The sequence below is a fragment of the Humulus lupulus genome, chromosome 3, assembly GCF_963169125.1.
Source record: "Humulus lupulus chromosome 3, drHumLupu1.1, whole genome shotgun sequence".
In the NCBI taxonomy this organism is placed as follows: domain Eukaryota; kingdom Viridiplantae; phylum Streptophyta; class Magnoliopsida; order Rosales; family Cannabaceae; genus Humulus; species Humulus lupulus.
In genome coordinates this window covers 60,755,581-60,772,933 of record NC_084795.1, presented here as the reverse complement: position 1 = coordinate 60,772,933, position 17,353 = coordinate 60,755,581, and the positions used below count along the sequence as shown (strand labels likewise).

At 33.3% G+C, this 17,353-nt stretch overlaps 1 long non-coding RNA gene across 1 annotated transcript; it reads right to left on the bottom strand.

Moving 5' to 3' along the window:
• Window positions 1–4,628: 4,628 nt before the first annotated feature.
• On the bottom strand, window positions 4,629–6,537 carry LOC133822732 (uncharacterized). The gene is made up of 3 exons (XR_009888008.1): window positions 6,102–6,537; window positions 5,547–5,763; window positions 4,629–5,135 (listed from the first exon to the last, which is right to left on the bottom strand). It is a non-coding gene; the product is annotated as an uncharacterized LOC133822732 (long non-coding RNA).
• Window positions 6,538–17,353: the final 10,816 nt, after the last annotated feature.

Below are 17,353 nucleotides of genomic sequence, written 5' to 3'. Positions count from 1 at the left end.
TTAATTGGTAGCAGTTTCCAGGCGTTTCCATCCAGCATAGTAGACAAGTCACGAGAGATGCAACTCAAACCAAAGAAAGTGCACATAGTATGCAAATTTCCCGAGGTATTTCCAGAAGATCTACCGAGACTACCTCCGACTAGGTAGATCGAGTTCGAAATAGAGTTGGCACCGAAAACGACACCAATATAAAAAACTTCATATAGGATGGCACCGACGAAGCTTAAGGAATTAAAGATACAACTACAAGATATTTTAGACCAGGGTTTCATTAGACCAAGCTTTTCACCTTGGGGTGCAACAGTGCTTTTAGTTAAGAAGAAGGACGAGAGAATGGGGATGTGCATAGATTATCTAGAGCTAAACAAAGTGACGATCAAGAACAAGTATCCTTTGCCTTGAATAAACGATCTCTTTTATCAATTGTAAGGATCCACGGTGTTCTCAAAGATAGATCCACACTCAGGATATGACCAACTAAGAGTACGAGAAGTGGATATCCCAAAAACAGCTTTCAAGACTCGATATGGATATTACGAGTTCTTAGTAATGTCATTTGGATTGACAAACACACCAGCCACATTCATGGACCTTATGAACCGTGTATTTAAGGATTCACTACTACAAAAAAGGTTTTTTAGGACTCGCGGGACGCGAGTCCTCTATTTGAGAGCCTTAAAAACTAAGGTTTTTTAGGACTCGCAACGCGAGTCCTAAAAAATCTGTGGTGCGAGTCCTAAAAACTTAATTAAAAGCACTCAACCAGATTTTTTAGGACTCGCGGGTAATTTTTTAGGACTCGCTTTGCATGCCCTTAAAAGTATTTTTTTTTAAAAAAAATACAGCTACAATTTTAATTTTTATTTAAAAATATATATCCATTTGAGTGTTGAATATGTATCAAAAGAATTTTGAAAAGAAAATACTAAAAAAATGGCAAATTTTTTTTACAAAAAAGACTTTTTAGGACTAGCAGACAACAATTATAATTCAAACTTATAAATAAGTATACACACACAAAAATTATAAATATATATAATAGAAGGTATAGATAGTACTATTTCATAAAATGTTATTCATCCAGTACATAGAGGTATTTCAAAACAGTAGCAAACTACACCAAAATCAACAACAAAATAGACCATAAATCTACCATATTAATCCATTAAAGAAGCATCAAAATAAACCATAAACACACCAAAATCCAGTCACAAAATACAACAAAATCAAGTCACAAAATACACCAAAAACCAATAGTGAAACACAAGTATAAAGCCATTAAAGCATAAGAAAAATACACTAAAGATGATATTCATTATTAGTCTAGGCTCAAAATCAGATCTGAACATATCCAACACAATCAAATGAAACATATTTTAACATAAAAAAATCAAGAAATAAAATAAATACTTGCTGCCGCCGTGAGCTATAGTGTCGCCGCCGTGAAGTTGAGAACCCCACCAGCTAGCCCCGAGCCCAGCCCAGTCACCGTCCCTGCCGAGCCCCTCCCTGCACCGTCGACCCAAGCCAAGCCCAGCCCAGCCCAACCTAAACCCCTCCCTGCGCCTTCGACCTCCAGCCAGCCCCGAGCCCAGCTCAGCCACCTTCCCTGCCGATCCCCTCCCTGCCCGAGCCCCTCCCTGCAATGAATTAACAAACTAGCTCATCCAACTACAATGCACAACTAGCTCATTTAAAAAATCTTTGTTGTCTTGCCTTTATACATATACATACATTTTAAAAAAATCAGTCTTAAAATTTAAATATGAATAAATTTTGTAATAAATTAACCGATCAAATCACAACACAAATTTTTGCAATAAATTAACAAACTAGCTCATTCAATTGCAATGCACAACTAGCTCATTTAAAAAATCTTTGTTGTCTTGCCTTTATACATATACATACATTTTTTAAAAATCAGTCTTAAAATTTAAATACGAATAAAATGACAATAACGTATTATCACTCAAGTTGTCAAAACGATGAGATTTGAGAAGCTTCAAACTATGTTGTGAAGAATGACACATCCTTATGAACATTTTAGGCATGATGAGATATCCATATATAGATTAGAAAAATCAATTCAAGTGAGATAATTATTGTGGCACATAGATTATACTGATGATAAATTGAAGTAACCCATCATAGAATTTAAAATAATAAAAAGAAAAAGTGAAAAATATTCAATAAGACAACAAATTGGCATTCCTTATCTGAGTAACATGCAGCCTTATAACATTCCAAGAGCAATTAATATGCACAATTAGGTGACATCATTACATGCTAAAGTAAACGTAACTACATACCTTCTTCACAGTTATATAGTAGTGTAAGTTCAAATTTTGCAGATTTGTAAAAAATTGCATCAAAATAGAAAATTAACTCTACAATATTAAAGTATTCTATATACTCATTCACGAGCATATATATAAGAAAAAACAAATCTCAATCTTAAGCATAAGTAGACACATGCAAATTATCATACAGTAGCATACTTTTATTCACAGCAATTGATTCCTATTTATACGTATTATAGTTGACATAATGAAAGAATATACACATTACATAAATAAATATACAGAATATATATACATTGTTGATAAAAATTAATATATAATTAAGTTGTAATTGATTTGCAACCACGTAATTGAATCAATCATTTTCTATTTCGAAAAAGAGTTGCCCCCATTATTGACATATTTCTAGTTTAAAAAAAATCGAATTGTAAAAATTGAGTATTGACCTGTGCAACAATCTATTTATCTCGTTCTTGGGATTGACTTTTTAAAATATAGTATAAAAGTGGTATGTATTATTGTCAAGTAGCGTATCTAAATAATAGCTTAGCTTGTGTGGTATTCTTATTGACTATTAATTAATAAGGAAAATAATATCTTTAGTTCAGAAGTAGTAGTAGACTAATATCTTTAGTTCATATGAGCATTATAACTCATCACACTGGTTTATTTAATAAAAATAAACTCACTACACTAGTTTGGTTTGGCGAAAAGATATTAATTTTGGGTTGTTGAAAAAATATGACGATACCCCTTAGTATCCTAGTTTGATGTACTAAAGTACATGTTGGTAACCTATGAGCCATGTTTTGATTCTAATTTCCATCAAAAAACTCATTAGTAACATACAACAAAAAGATATTTTAAAAGTCATTAGTAATTCTCTACATAGGTTTTGGTTACGAGAACAACATTATAATAATATTGCATAAGTCTTGTTCGAGTAACTCTATTGGTAAAAAAGTAACTCGGTTGATACACAGGAGTAACTCAACTAATACATGTAAGATTTTCGTATTGGAACATAACAACTCAATTGCTACATAATAAAAGAGTATCCCACCTATTACATTTTGAGTAACTCATTAGTACACAAAAAGTAACCTAGTTGGTACATATTGAACCCACTTGTTGATATACAAAATATAACTAAGTTGGTATATATAGAGAGTAACCTTGTTAGTACATTTAGAGTAACTCAGAGTAATTTGGTGGTTACATATAGAGTAACTCATTATTATGTGTAAAGTAACTCGAATGGTAAATATTCAGAACACAAATTTATCATTGTGGAAATCATCTTTTTCATATTTCCACACAAAACTAAGTACAAAAAATTCTATAGAAAATCAGACAGCATATCCCTTAATTTACTAGCCTAGCCATCTCTCACAATCAATACCAACATGTCAAACAAATCAAACATCACACAGGTTTTCATCCATATATCACCGCAGCACACAAAATTCTCAGAACCTACTTCACTAAGACATGCAAGTTCTCAATCTTCCGTTATCACCGCAACACACAGAATTCCCAGAACCTACTTCACTACGGATGAATATCTAAGATATTAAAACTACACTAAAGTAATACATTTATCATTCAAAATTGTAAAATAATGAAAAATATAGGACCTAAATGATATCAAGATTTAGTGGTAACCAAATAGTTGAAAGTTGAGACAATTGTAGAATTGGAGCACCTGAAAAAAAATATATACAGATATACAAAAATAGTTTATAATTATATGTCTATTTTTTTAATAATATTAAAATGAATGAAATTGAAACACTCTACCTAGGTCCACTCCTACTCCTAGATATACTATGTAAAATTTCATAATCCAATATTTCTATCACTTGATGACAGAGCAAATATATGCAGAGCTCGTAGGTATACATAGGTCCTAGTAAGGCTATGTATATCTAATTCTAGCTATACTACATAATGATACAATTATTCATGTGGGCGAGGCAATACTTTTCATTAACTCTTATCTATCTAGCTAGCTCTACATTTTTAGAAATGTATAAAAACAAAAACAAGAGAAATAAATTATATCAATAAGACTATTTTCGTACCTTTTAATAAAAGTGCTTGCTGCAAAAACATTAAAATCTATAAGTGAAGAACTCCAACATTAATTATAGGTGTGTAATAGAATATGTTAATCATTGTTGCAAGTTGCAAAATCTCAAAAGAAGAATACAATGAAATGAATTTCAAAGAGTACAAAAAAACCAATCAACTTCTCAAAAAACTAAATTACAAATCAATGAAACGAAATGAAACAAAGTGAAGAAAATGGGATTTACACAGTACACGTTTAACCACAAAATTAAGCAATAATATGAATCCATATCAATCTATGTTTTCTGCTCTAATAAAACCAGTAAGGCTAACCAAACAGGTCCATTGTTTTGAGTACTTTTTAGCAGTTTTACCACTGAAGCTAAACATGTAAACATAATCAAAGGTTACAAAAATACAATCAGAACAACAACCACTTTTCAACCAATTTTTTGAAATATATATATCTTATATGTATATATAGCCAGACTTAGTGTCTATTGCCTACCCCATTTCAATTTTACATAAATATAGATAGTGCATGACATATACAAAACAATTGATACAAAAAAAAAAAAAAACAGTGGTATAAAGCAATACTCGGTGACAAAAAATGTCATATGGCCCCTTTAGAAGCTTGGTCATCTCATAATGATCCAAAACCTTGCTTATGTCTAAAGAAGCACTATATGCTTGCTTGAAAAGCCCATAATTGATAGCATCTATCTCGGCCAACTGCGTTATTAACTTTGCCTCTTCAACCTGCAGACATAAATTAAATAAGAACAACAAAATAATCATTCCAACTAAAAGAGGGAAAATGGTAAAGATGATTGGAGCAAACTCATATAGACAAGTTCCAAAGAATGTTGAGGAAAAATCAACAAAATGCACCAATGCACATGAGTCATGACTGCAAAAATATTGTTTTTAAAAATGTAGTTTTGAATGCTCAAACGTTCACTGAGAGGAAGGATAATGTGCAGTTTAAGTCATTAATTTAAAACAAAGAGCTCTCTATGCCAGTCTATTATATAATGGATACAATATGATTATTTCCAAGAAGAGGTAGACAATGACATACTCCAATGGTGCACCCATCTAAAAATAGTTAATTATCCATTATGTATTAATTCATAATAAATATGAAAAATCCTATGCATAGATTATCACCTTATATGTTAAATCCTTAAGGGCATCAACCACTTTGGCACTATCAGCTAACTTGGCAAGAATCACATCGGATTTGGCAGGTCGTCCCAGAGGTCATAAGCCCATATCATTTCTTCCTGTTTATTTCATTTTGCCTCTTCATGTTCGAGTGCCGCAGGGGCCAACATTTCAGCTCGCAAAACTGCCTCTTCAATCTTCCTTTTCAATGCAAATAAACCTACACAATTACCAAAAGCTACATTAAATCCCATGAGATAAGTAAATAAACAACACAACCAAATATAACCAAAAAACTTTCTATTTTGTTCTCTGGAAAAGAACGAATATTAATTGAGAAATAATCTCAAACAGATGATAGGTACCCATGTATGCAAAACCGAAAAACTACTCCATATAGCCATAACAAGCACCACATAAAGAAAAGCGGCCATTCTAACATCAAAACACTTGGTTCCAAATTGGTGCAAACCCCATTTTCTCACTAAAGCTAGACACCAAGAAGACACATATAAAGCAAGCTAAGAGTGAAGGAGAAACAGAGAAAGTAGAGCTGACCCAGTTGTTTGTAGAACTTGTTCTTGTCTTCATCCATGGAATATGAAGCTCTGGCAGCAGAATAAAGAGGGAGTTAAATATAAGAGCAAGTCTTGCGTTTGGAAACTTTGCATTTTGATGTCAGCAATGTCGCTGAAGCACTTGATTTTCTTACAAAAGCGGGTTCCGCGGCCATGCTTAACATAAAGAGAAAGAAACTAAGACGAAGAAGAAGAAGAAGAAGAAGAAGAAGAAGAAGAAGAGAGCTTCATGAGTAGAGGGGTCGAGAATGCTGGAACCGAGAACCCAGCTGCCGTCTACGCCGTTCACCACCATCACTGCCGTCGTTCACCTGCTGCCGTTCATCTCTTTCAGCCGTTCAGCCTTGGTGTGGTTGATTTACCAGCCGTTGTTCACCTGCTGTGGTTTTGAGTAATAAAATCCCCAAATGTGTAGTTTTTTTAAGTGTAACCCTATAATTTCGAAATATATGGTTGTTTTTTTTAAGTGTTTTAGATAAAACATTTAAGGACTTGCTTAATACTCTTTTAGGACACGCAAGCAATACTCTTTTAGGACACGCAAGCGAGTCCTAAAAAAAGTGTTAAGGACTCCCAAAGCAAGTCCTTAAAATTATTAAGTAAAATTATTAAGTAAGATACTAATTTTTTAGCTCAGATTTTTTTAGGACTCGCATATTCTTTTAAGACACTCATTGCGAGTCCTAAAAGAGTATTAAGGACTCCCAAAGCAAGTCCTTAAAATTATTAAGTAAAACACTTATTTTTATAGCCCAGATTTTTTTAGGACTCGCATTTTATTTTAGGACACTCATTGCGAGTCCTAAATTGCATTTTTTCAGGACTCTCAATGAGTGTCCTAAAAACTCCATAAATATTTTTAAGGACTTGTATTTAGGTACGTGTCCTAAAAAAGTGTCCCATAAAGGGTATTTTGTAGTAGTGATTACTTGGATAAATTCGTGGTGGTATACATTGATGACATACTAATCTAATCGAAGACAGAAACTGAACATGAAGGGAACATGTGACTGACATTAGAAAGGCTCAAGAAACACCAATTATATACAAAGTTTAAGAAATGAAAATTCTGGCTAGATAAGGTGGCATTTTTAGGACACATCGTATCCAAGAATGGCGTAGAAGTAGATCCAACCAAGATAGAAGCTGTGAAAGACTGGCCCAAGCCTAAGAGCGCCACTGAAGTAAGAAGTTTCCGGGCTTAGCAGGATACTACAGACAATTTGTTGAAGGGTTCTCATAAATAACTACGCCCTTAACAAATTTGACAAGGAAGCAACGTAAATTTGTATGGACAGAGAAGTGCAAAGAAAGCTTCCAAACACTAAAGGAAAAGTTCATAACAGCCCCAATTCTATGCATCCCAAATGACAAGGGAAAGTATGTAGTATATTGCGACGCGTCAAAACAAGGACTTGAATGCGTTTTGATGGAAGACAGAAAGGTGTTCGCATACGCCTCGAGACAACTAAAGGAGTACGAACAAAGTTACTCAACTCATGACTTGGAGTTGGCAACAGTGTTCTTTACTGTAAAGATTTGGAGGCATTATCTATACTAAGAGAAGTGTGAGATCTATATGGACCACAAAAGTTTAAAGTACTTCTTTATGCAAAAGGCACTTAACATGAGGCACGAAGGTGGCTGGAGCTAGTTAAGGACTACGATTGTGAGATTTTTTATCATCAAGGAAAGGCTAATGTCGTGGTAGACGCGCTTAGTAGATAGGTTCATGGTAGCATATCGAAGCTTAAGAGGATTGCACAACCCTTACAAGATGATAGTAAGAAATCTTAAATCGAGCTGATAACGGGACAATTTGCTGATCTCACAATCAAGTCAACACTTATGGAGGAAATTAAGGAGAAACAACAAGAGGACAAGTTTTTTCTTAAGAAAAAGGCAGCATTACAAAGCTCAAAAAATGTTGATTTTTTCGATAACAAAAGAAGGTATGCTACGATATAGAAACCGAGTGTGTGTGCTGAATTAGGCGTATTAAGAGAAAGTATCAAGCGAGAAGCGCACACCACTCCATATTAACTTCATCTAGGATTGACCAATATTTACAACGATGTCAAGACAATGTACTGGTGGACGGGAATGAAGAAGGACATAACAGAGTTTGTAACAAAATGTCTTACATGCCAACAAGTTAAAGCCGAACATCAGAGACCCACTGGAACATTACAACCGTTAGAGATTCTGGAATGGAGATGGGAAGATATAGTGATGGACTTCGTGATGGGATTACCAAGGACCACCAAGCAGCATGACTCTGTTTGGGTGATAGTAGATAGAATCAAAAAAATCTGCTCACTTCTTGCCAGTAAGAAAAGTTTACAATGCTGAGCAGTATGCAAAGCTTTTTGTGGCGTAGATAGTAAGATTACATAGAGTCCCGAAGACGATAGTCTCTGATAGAGTATCGAATTTTACCTCGAAGTTCTAGGAAAGCCTACAGCATGCCATAGGCACTAAGTTAAAGCTATGTACTGTATTTCAGCCTGAGACAGATGGTCAGTCAGAACGTACCATACAAATTTTGGAAGACATTTTGAGAGCTTGCACTTTAGACTTTCCAAGGTCATGGAGTAAATATTTACCGCTTATGGAATTCACTTACAACAACAGTTATCAGACCACGATATGAATGGCACCTTTTGAAATGTTGTACAGGCGTAAGTGTAGAATCCCACTTCATTGGGACGAGGTAGGTAAAAGGCAACTGTCAGGTCCAGACACCATAAGAGAGGCAACAGAAGCGGTAGAAAAGATTAGGCAGAGAATGGTAAGAGCTTAGAGTCGTCAAAAAAGATATGCAAACTCTAAGAAGGGAGACATAGAGTTTGTAGTAGGTGACCATGTTTTTCTCAAAGTATCTCCGATGAATGGGATTATGCGTTTCAGAAAGAAAGGGAAGTTACGCCCGAGGTATACAGGTCCTTTTGAGATGTTCGACAAAGTAGGGCAAGTAGCATATTGGTTGGCTTTGCAACCATCATTAGCTGAAACGCATAATGTTTTCCATATATCTATGTTGAGAAGGTATGTATTCGATCCATCCCATGTGCTCAATTACGAGGCTCTAGAGTTGAAACAAGATTGCAGTTATGAAGAACGACTAGTACGCGTTCTAGAGCGGGGAACTAAGGAGTTATGGTCCAAAAGTATCCCTATAGTTAAAATCTTGTGGAGCAATAGCATTGAAAGAGAGACAACATGGGAATCGGAGGAAGATATGAGGGAACGGTATCCCGAGGTTTTTAGTAAGTCAAATTTCAATGACGAAATTTCTTTAAGGAGGGGAGAATTGTAGTAACTGATTTTACCTTTCTCGTAGACCTGTTTACTTATGTGATTATAAGTTGCCTTTATTTTATAGAATAGATTTATCTAGAGTTGTGGTGATATAATAAGGTTTAATTTTTAAAATATTTAGTGGTTATGATTAGTGTAGTATATTATAGTTTTGTGATATTAATAGCCTTGTTTGTTGAAAAAAGGGTGATTGCGTAAGAATAAATTAATTATGATATTATTAAGAAGTGTTATGGATCAAGTCTACATAAAGCCCTAAAGCTCAATAAGATTTTGGGCTTAGTAAATTCAAAATCAGCCTAGAGAATTAGAGTTTGTTATTTTATGGGTAGTTAGGATATTTGTAGATTAGGTTGTTATTTAGATAATTATATAGAATTTTCGTAACTATAGGGTACTGTAACTTTGGACATGTTTTTTACCCAGTTATGTTATGATTTTAGAAAAATAGGATTTCTGAAACGTTGTAGATAATTGAATTAGCTTTCTAACAATATAAAGATTGTCTAAATCAGACTATTACAGCTCCAGTTATGTTGATTTTAGTATAGGTAAGTCCAAAGTTACGAGATTTAGGTAGTTAGAGGTTGGGATTTTTTTTCCTAGGTAATTTCATGTTAGATTATTCATCAATTATTTAATAAAAATATTAATAAGATAATTTAGAGATATTTTCTATAGAAGTTAGGATTCTATTTTATTTAAATTTAAATTTGGATTATAGTTAGAATGAAATTAGGAGTTTTGAGAGCCTATAAATAGAGTCTATTCCTACTCATTTTTTTCATTCACTATTTCTCTTCTTGAGACCCTCATGCACACTCTCTCTCTCTCTCCCTATTGTTGTTGTGCACCACCATCAAAACACAAACCCTCAGGTCAAAATCATCATCACCATCACCTCTTTATATCTTTGAAACCCTAGTACCCAAAGAGGCCAAACGACCAAGACAATCTTTCTTATTGTCAAAAACCTACAAGAAAGAATTTAAGGATCTAGGATTTTTCTTCAAGATCAAGGTTGAGCTATAGTTAAGTTTTAATTTTTTTTTGAGTTTTAGATCTATTAGTTTACGTTTTAATAATGGTATCATGTTTATGAAATAGGGTTTTAAGCGGGATTAGCAATAAAGGACTCAAGTGTAGTTTCTATGCACCACACTCAAGGTAAAGAAAATTAGGTAGTTTAGTTTATGACCTAGTTTGTGATATGTATGACCCTAACATTTCAGGTACAAAAAGAAGATAAGTGTGGCTGGACCTAAGGTGTTCAGAAATGTATGACGGACCTCAGTGATGTTTGGTAGGCTCAGTTGCCAAACTTGTATGATGGACCTAAGTTGATGTCCGGTAGGCTCGATTGCCAAACTTGTATGACAGACTTATGTCCGGGGCTTAATTGCCACCTCTGTATAAGCACTTATCTTTTTTCTTATACTTGTCTTATTATTATATCCTATGATTATGAGCTATGACTATGACCTATGACTTAGGATATATTTTGATCTTGTATGATTAGTATAAATAAGCGTTGTTATGAACTCTTGTATGAACTAATAGCATGATTGTTATGTCTACGTGATTATATGATTTGTTATTGATGATGTGTTTATGACTAATGTTATGATTGCAGGATATAATTTATGATCTTGATCTATGCTTGATTTTTAGTATGACGGTGATATAGGATAGATTATGACCTTGGTTTCTATTATGAATATAGTATTACATGTGAAATTATTCATTATGAGTTTATGATTGATTCCTGTATAAATTGTTGTGTATTTTCCTTACTGGACTTAGAAGCTCATTCCTTTCTTTTATTTTTGCAGGATAAGTTAACCTTAGATGATTGGTGGCGAGCAGATTCCCAATAGCAAGACTGGTGTAAATAAGTCGGGGTCGTATAGCCGCGTGTTATTTTCTTGGGAAATTATGAACTTTATCACTAAATGTTGCCTAGTTTTATTGTAAAGACTATTATTTATTTTTCTTATACCCGGGTTATATTTATTTTAAATTATCAATAAATAAGGCAACACTTTTTACGATTTATTATGTTTATTTTTCAACATCTTTATTTCACATGTGACATTAAATTAGTATTTAGTATTTAGCTTATGATTTAAATTAGTGTATAGTTCAAGCTTTTAATTAATTAGACTATAGTTTTAATGCACATATTTTGGGTGTTCTAAGGATTACACATGTGACATTAAATTAAGTCCCAATTAGTTAAAATATAGTGTATGGCCGAAATTTCCCTATACTATTAGTAGGTGGATTTTTGATGAATTAATTAAATTAAGTGTTAAAGCTAAATTGAAGACCTAACTTAGTCATAGCAATGTGGAGGATATTTAGGCCAGGATTTAGATTAAATATTGAATTTTAGATAGGTATCACATTAACCTTAAAGTAAAGTTACCAATTTGAAAATTTGTTGAACCATTTTGAAGTTGTTCGAATGGTTATGGGTGTGTAGGCTATAAAGGTGGGTAAGTTGGAACTTTGACTCATTTTTGAATGAATTGGATGCTATGTGGCATGTTGAGAGAGTTTGGAGCACTTTGAATGAGCCATTTAATGGCTAGCCGAAACTATCTAAGAGAGAAAAGAGTTTGAATTTTGAAAAATAGTTGAACTAGTTGGAGACAATCAAGGAAAAAGGTTAAGGTGTAGAGCCTATAAATAGAGCCATTAACATTTCACTTTATCATACTCAAAAGTTGTCAAGCCTCTCTTATTTTTGAAATCCTATAGTCCCCAAAAGCTCTCTTCTTTTTGCCCATAAACACCTTAAAGCCAAAATCTTACAGCCTTTATAAGTGCTCGGGAAATTTATTTTCTTATTAAACATCAAACACTTAAGCCAACATAAGCCCTACATAGGTGAGATAGTAAGCCCTTTTGAACCACTTTATAGCTGAAAATATTCAAAGTATTGGTGTTGTGTTGGAGATAGGCATTATAGAAGGCTCGGGATTTCGATCTTTTAGTTCTAGGTTAAAGGTATGACTCTTATAAGGTTTATAGATTTTTGAAGTATAGTTATTATTATAAGTCTCCAATGTTAAATATTTTTATGTCATATATATAAGGTTTTGGGTGATTCTCTATAGCAAAAGCAATCTCTCTTTTTCCTCTCATTTCCACACTCAAGATAAGGAAAATTAGGTAGTTTAGTTTATAACCTACTTTTGTGATAAGCATGACCCTAACATTTTTGGTACATTAAGAAGATAAGTGTGGCTAGACCTTAGGTGTTCATAAATGTATGACGGACCTAAGTTGATGTCCAGTAGGCTCGGTTGCTGAAATTGTATGACAGACTTATGTTCGGGTCTTAATTCCCACCCCTGTAAAAGCACTTATTATTTTCTTATACCTGTTTTGTTATTATGAGCTATTATGACCTATAATGACCTATGATTATGATATATGTTAAGACCTAGAGTATATATTATGATGATTAGTAAATTAGTGTTGTTATTAACACTTATATGAACTTATGGTGTGTTTGTTATGACTATATGATTATATGTTTTCTTGTTTTTATTTTCATTAATAAGCTTAGAAGCTTACTCCTTATGATGTTGTTGTGCAGAAAATTGAGGATAGAAAGGTCTGTGGCGAGTGGGACCTAAGAGCTTAGTGATGTATTCGTGGGGACCATATAGTCGAGGATTGATCAATGGGTCTATGAATTTATTTTCCAAAGCAATTCCTTTCAAGTTTTTCATACATTTATAATGTTGCTCATTTTTATTTTGTTAAACACTATTATTTTATTTTCTTAAAGACATGGTGTAACGTCCCAAATTTGTTCTTAAGGCCGAGTGCCTTGATTACTGTGCCTGGAGGGCATAATCAGAATTATAGGTGGGATTAGTGGAACATATGTGTGATTATGCGGTATAAATGATTTATATGGTAATGTTAATATATATGCATATGGGCCCATTTCTGTTTATTGGGGCATTTTTGTAATTTTTGACTCGTTGAGGGTATATTTTCTTTATGTGTATGTATTGAGTGAGACCCAAGTGTTATGGGAATATATTTGAGACGTGTGGTCCAAGATGGTCGAGGAAGTGAATTAGCGGAATAATCACAATGGGGTCAAATACCTGACTTGGGATGAGCCTAGGGGTATTTTGGGGAAACCTAGTGAGTATTTGGGATTTATCGGATAACGTGTAATTATTAGTGATTATTTTGGTATGTCGGGATTAATTGAAAATTTATAGGGCTACTTGATGATGCGAGAAATTTGGCAAATTACGATTTTACCCTTGGGGCCATTAGAGGACAGTGTTATGCTTAAGGGGCATTTTGGTCTTTTATCAAAGGGATAGACTCAACTAAGTTGGAAGACCTTAGATACTAAAACAAACTGGTACAAACACTTCTCTCATGCTTCTTTCTCTCTCCCTCTATGTTTTTCTCTCAAAGCTTGGAAATGTAGAATTTTGGATCTTTTAACTTGGTGATGATCTGAATTAAACTTGAGGTGGTGACTAAAGATTGGAGGCAACTAGGAGTACCAACAACTAAGGGGGGGGGGGGGGGGGGGGGATTCGAATTTTGCTGAGATTCAAAGGTATGGTGTAAAACCTTGAGTTATTTGAGTGTTATTGGTGAGTTTTAAATTTTTATGTTTAGGAATATTTTAGATGCTATAGGTTGTTAATTATCGTGTATCTAAATTGCTGGAATGATTGGGGTGGTTTATTTGGGGTAACAACTAAGTTTGGAACGATTTTGGGGAGTTTAGGAATTTTAAAATGCTGGAAAAAAATGGGTTCTCAGGTCCGAGCCGCACTAAACTACTACTTTGTAATACGTCATTATAAACATAAAATCATTTAAGGAAAACCACTTAACATATGAAAATCTAGTGGGGCCTTGCTAAAAACAGCATGCAAGTTGGGCGCCCAATAGTTTAAAATAAAAACAAAAGTTCTCATGCAATGTTTAAAGTGAATGTAGTTCACAATACTACAAAAAAGGGTTTTTAGGACTCGCGGGGCGCAAGTCCTCCATTTGAGAGATTTAAAAACTGAGGATTTTTAGGACTAGAATGATTTTAGTGAGCTCTAAAAGAATGTTTTTAGGGGTCGTGTTGCGAGTCCTAAAAGAATGATTTTAGGTCTTGCTTTGCGAGCCTAAAAGAATGTTTTTAGAGCTCACAATGCGAGTCCTAAAAAATCTCGTTGAGTGCCTTTAAGTAAGTTTTTAGGGCTCTCTTCGCGAGTCCTAAAAGAATGATTTTAGGACTCGCAATGCGTATCCTAAAAGATCTCGTTGAATGTCTTTAAATTTAGTTTTTAGGGCTCTCTTTGCATGCCCTTAATAATTAATTTTTTTTTAAAAAATGCAGCTACAATTTTTATTTTGATTTAAAAAATATATCCCTTTGAGGTCTAAAGTGTATTAAAAGAAATTTGAAAAGAAAATACTAAGAAAACACTAAAAGAAATATTTAAAAGAAATTTAAATTTCTCAACATGTATTGTTAGCTAGCTGATAACATGTTTCATTTTGCTCTAACCAATTGTAAAAATGACATCGCCCATTCTTCTTGAACTTCATCAATTTCTTGAGTAGTATATAGATTGTGAGAGGTGAACTGAAAAAACAAAGAAACAAAACTTTAATTAGAATTATATTAGCGGTAATAAATTCAAAGCATATAAAAAAATTATACTATATTAATATTATGTAGTTGTATATTCATTGTTACATGTTTCGACAAGAAAGGTTTGATATGAGGGGCATTGATAAGTATATTCTTTATCATCTTGTAATGACCCAACTATTTCTAAGACCTTGGGCCATTAAAACTACTAGACATAGCTACTATTTTTTAGAAAACATACATAAGAAATAATCATAACTTTATTAAAACCCCAAAACAAATATTGTATCAATAACATAAAAGTATAAAATAAAATCTGATATGGTATGGGTACCCATTGTTTATAAATCATAAAACATAACTTTAAATAATAATTGCAGAAATACATCAAAACATAATTTAAAAGACATAAAATAAATAACGCCGTCCTCGATCAACACACAGTCCATTGAATCCATTCATCCTTAACACACAAGCCAAGCTGCCAAGAATCCTTCCGCCTTCCATATTTATTTTCCTGCATCATACAAAAATAAAGGAGTGAGCCTAATGCCAATCAAGGAAAATCTATTAAAACATACATCATAATTTATAAGCATAAGACTATATCATATACTATCAAAAAAACATATTACTATCAAAAACATATATCATATAGGACTACAATGACCATCATATTTCTTGGGGCTTGCTAGCTAAGCAAGTCATATGCCCAAGGACTATAAAACATATTCTTGGGGCTTGTTATCTAAACAAGTCATATTCCCAGAGACTATAAAACATATAACATAACTTATATCATATCATAGCATAAAACAAATCATAACATAAACTTATAAGCACATATATCTAGCCTATTTTCGTTACCAAAAGCCAGGATATTTGGGAATAAGACCGGGATTAGAACACTCCTATAAACCAACAGTAAAAATAGTGGGAATCTAAAGAAAAAGAGATGAAAAGAACACTAAACCATCCAAGAAGAACCTTAAGTTTCAAGAACTTAAATACCTAATCAAGAATCATAAACAAGAGTTAGGATCTGAATAAAAGAAAACTATAGAACCATATAGAAATGAACTTAGGAATAGCAATACCATGAATGATCTTATGGATTGTTCTAAACCTCAATACCAAAATCACACTAAATTTCACTTCCTAAGTGTTTATAAAAACTTAGAATGATAAAGCTTTAACCCAAAACCCAAGTGTATCTCTCTATAGTAACACTAGCACCTTCGAGGCTCTGATCAAATGTTTGAAGAATGAAGAAAATAGCTGAGCATTAGGTCCTATTTATAGAGTTCAAGGAGTGAAACTAACCCCTTTTAATTTGAATAAATAAATGATTATAAAATGAAAAAGATTTGAATTTTCGTTCAACGGACGCCCAGAACTCGGTCAAAATCGTTCAAAGGCAGGTCTAAGTGGTTAAGGATATTTTTAAAATTAAAAAAAATCTAACTTTAAAAAATATATACATGGAGTCGATATATCTCCCCCCATAGACAATATATCACCTCCCCCTGTATTCCCGAGCCTCGTTCGATTATTCATACAAAGTCGACGTGTTTTCCGTATCTTCCGTAGGCGATATATCGGCCCCTATGCTACGATATATCGGCATACATTGATATACCAAACACGTATTTGCAATTTTTTAGCATAATTTGAATTGGATAAACAACTTTGACTGAGTCATAATATGATCCTAACAGCTGCTGGAAGGTTATAGAGCTTCAAGATCTTTCTTTTATTAAAACTATCCATCAAAAATACTTAATTCCTTAATAATCATAATTATGACTAGTGTCACACTCTTATTAGCTCTATCTAAACCATAGGTTATAATAAATATATATCTATGACCAGCAATATTAATCAAACCTTATGTTATAATTAATATTCTTAAACTATAGGTTAAACTTATGAAATCCACAAATGTTGCTATGAGTTTCCAACTAAGTCCTGGTTTGAACAAAAATCCACGGTAACTAACATACTACTAACTAATACTAACTACTACTACTATCTAGCTAGCTAAGAAAATATTCTGGGACACTACACATCCTCATAACGTAATATATGCAATCGATATTGTTTGGTTGTTTACGAAACTATATAAAGATTGGTAATACATGTATAGTTTTAAATATCTTTAACATCTTTATATATATATAAATCCATATATAAATAGAAACATACCGTAGGTTGGAAATACATTACCCCTCTTGGGCGTTTGTTGATCTTTTTACATGCTTTCATTCTTT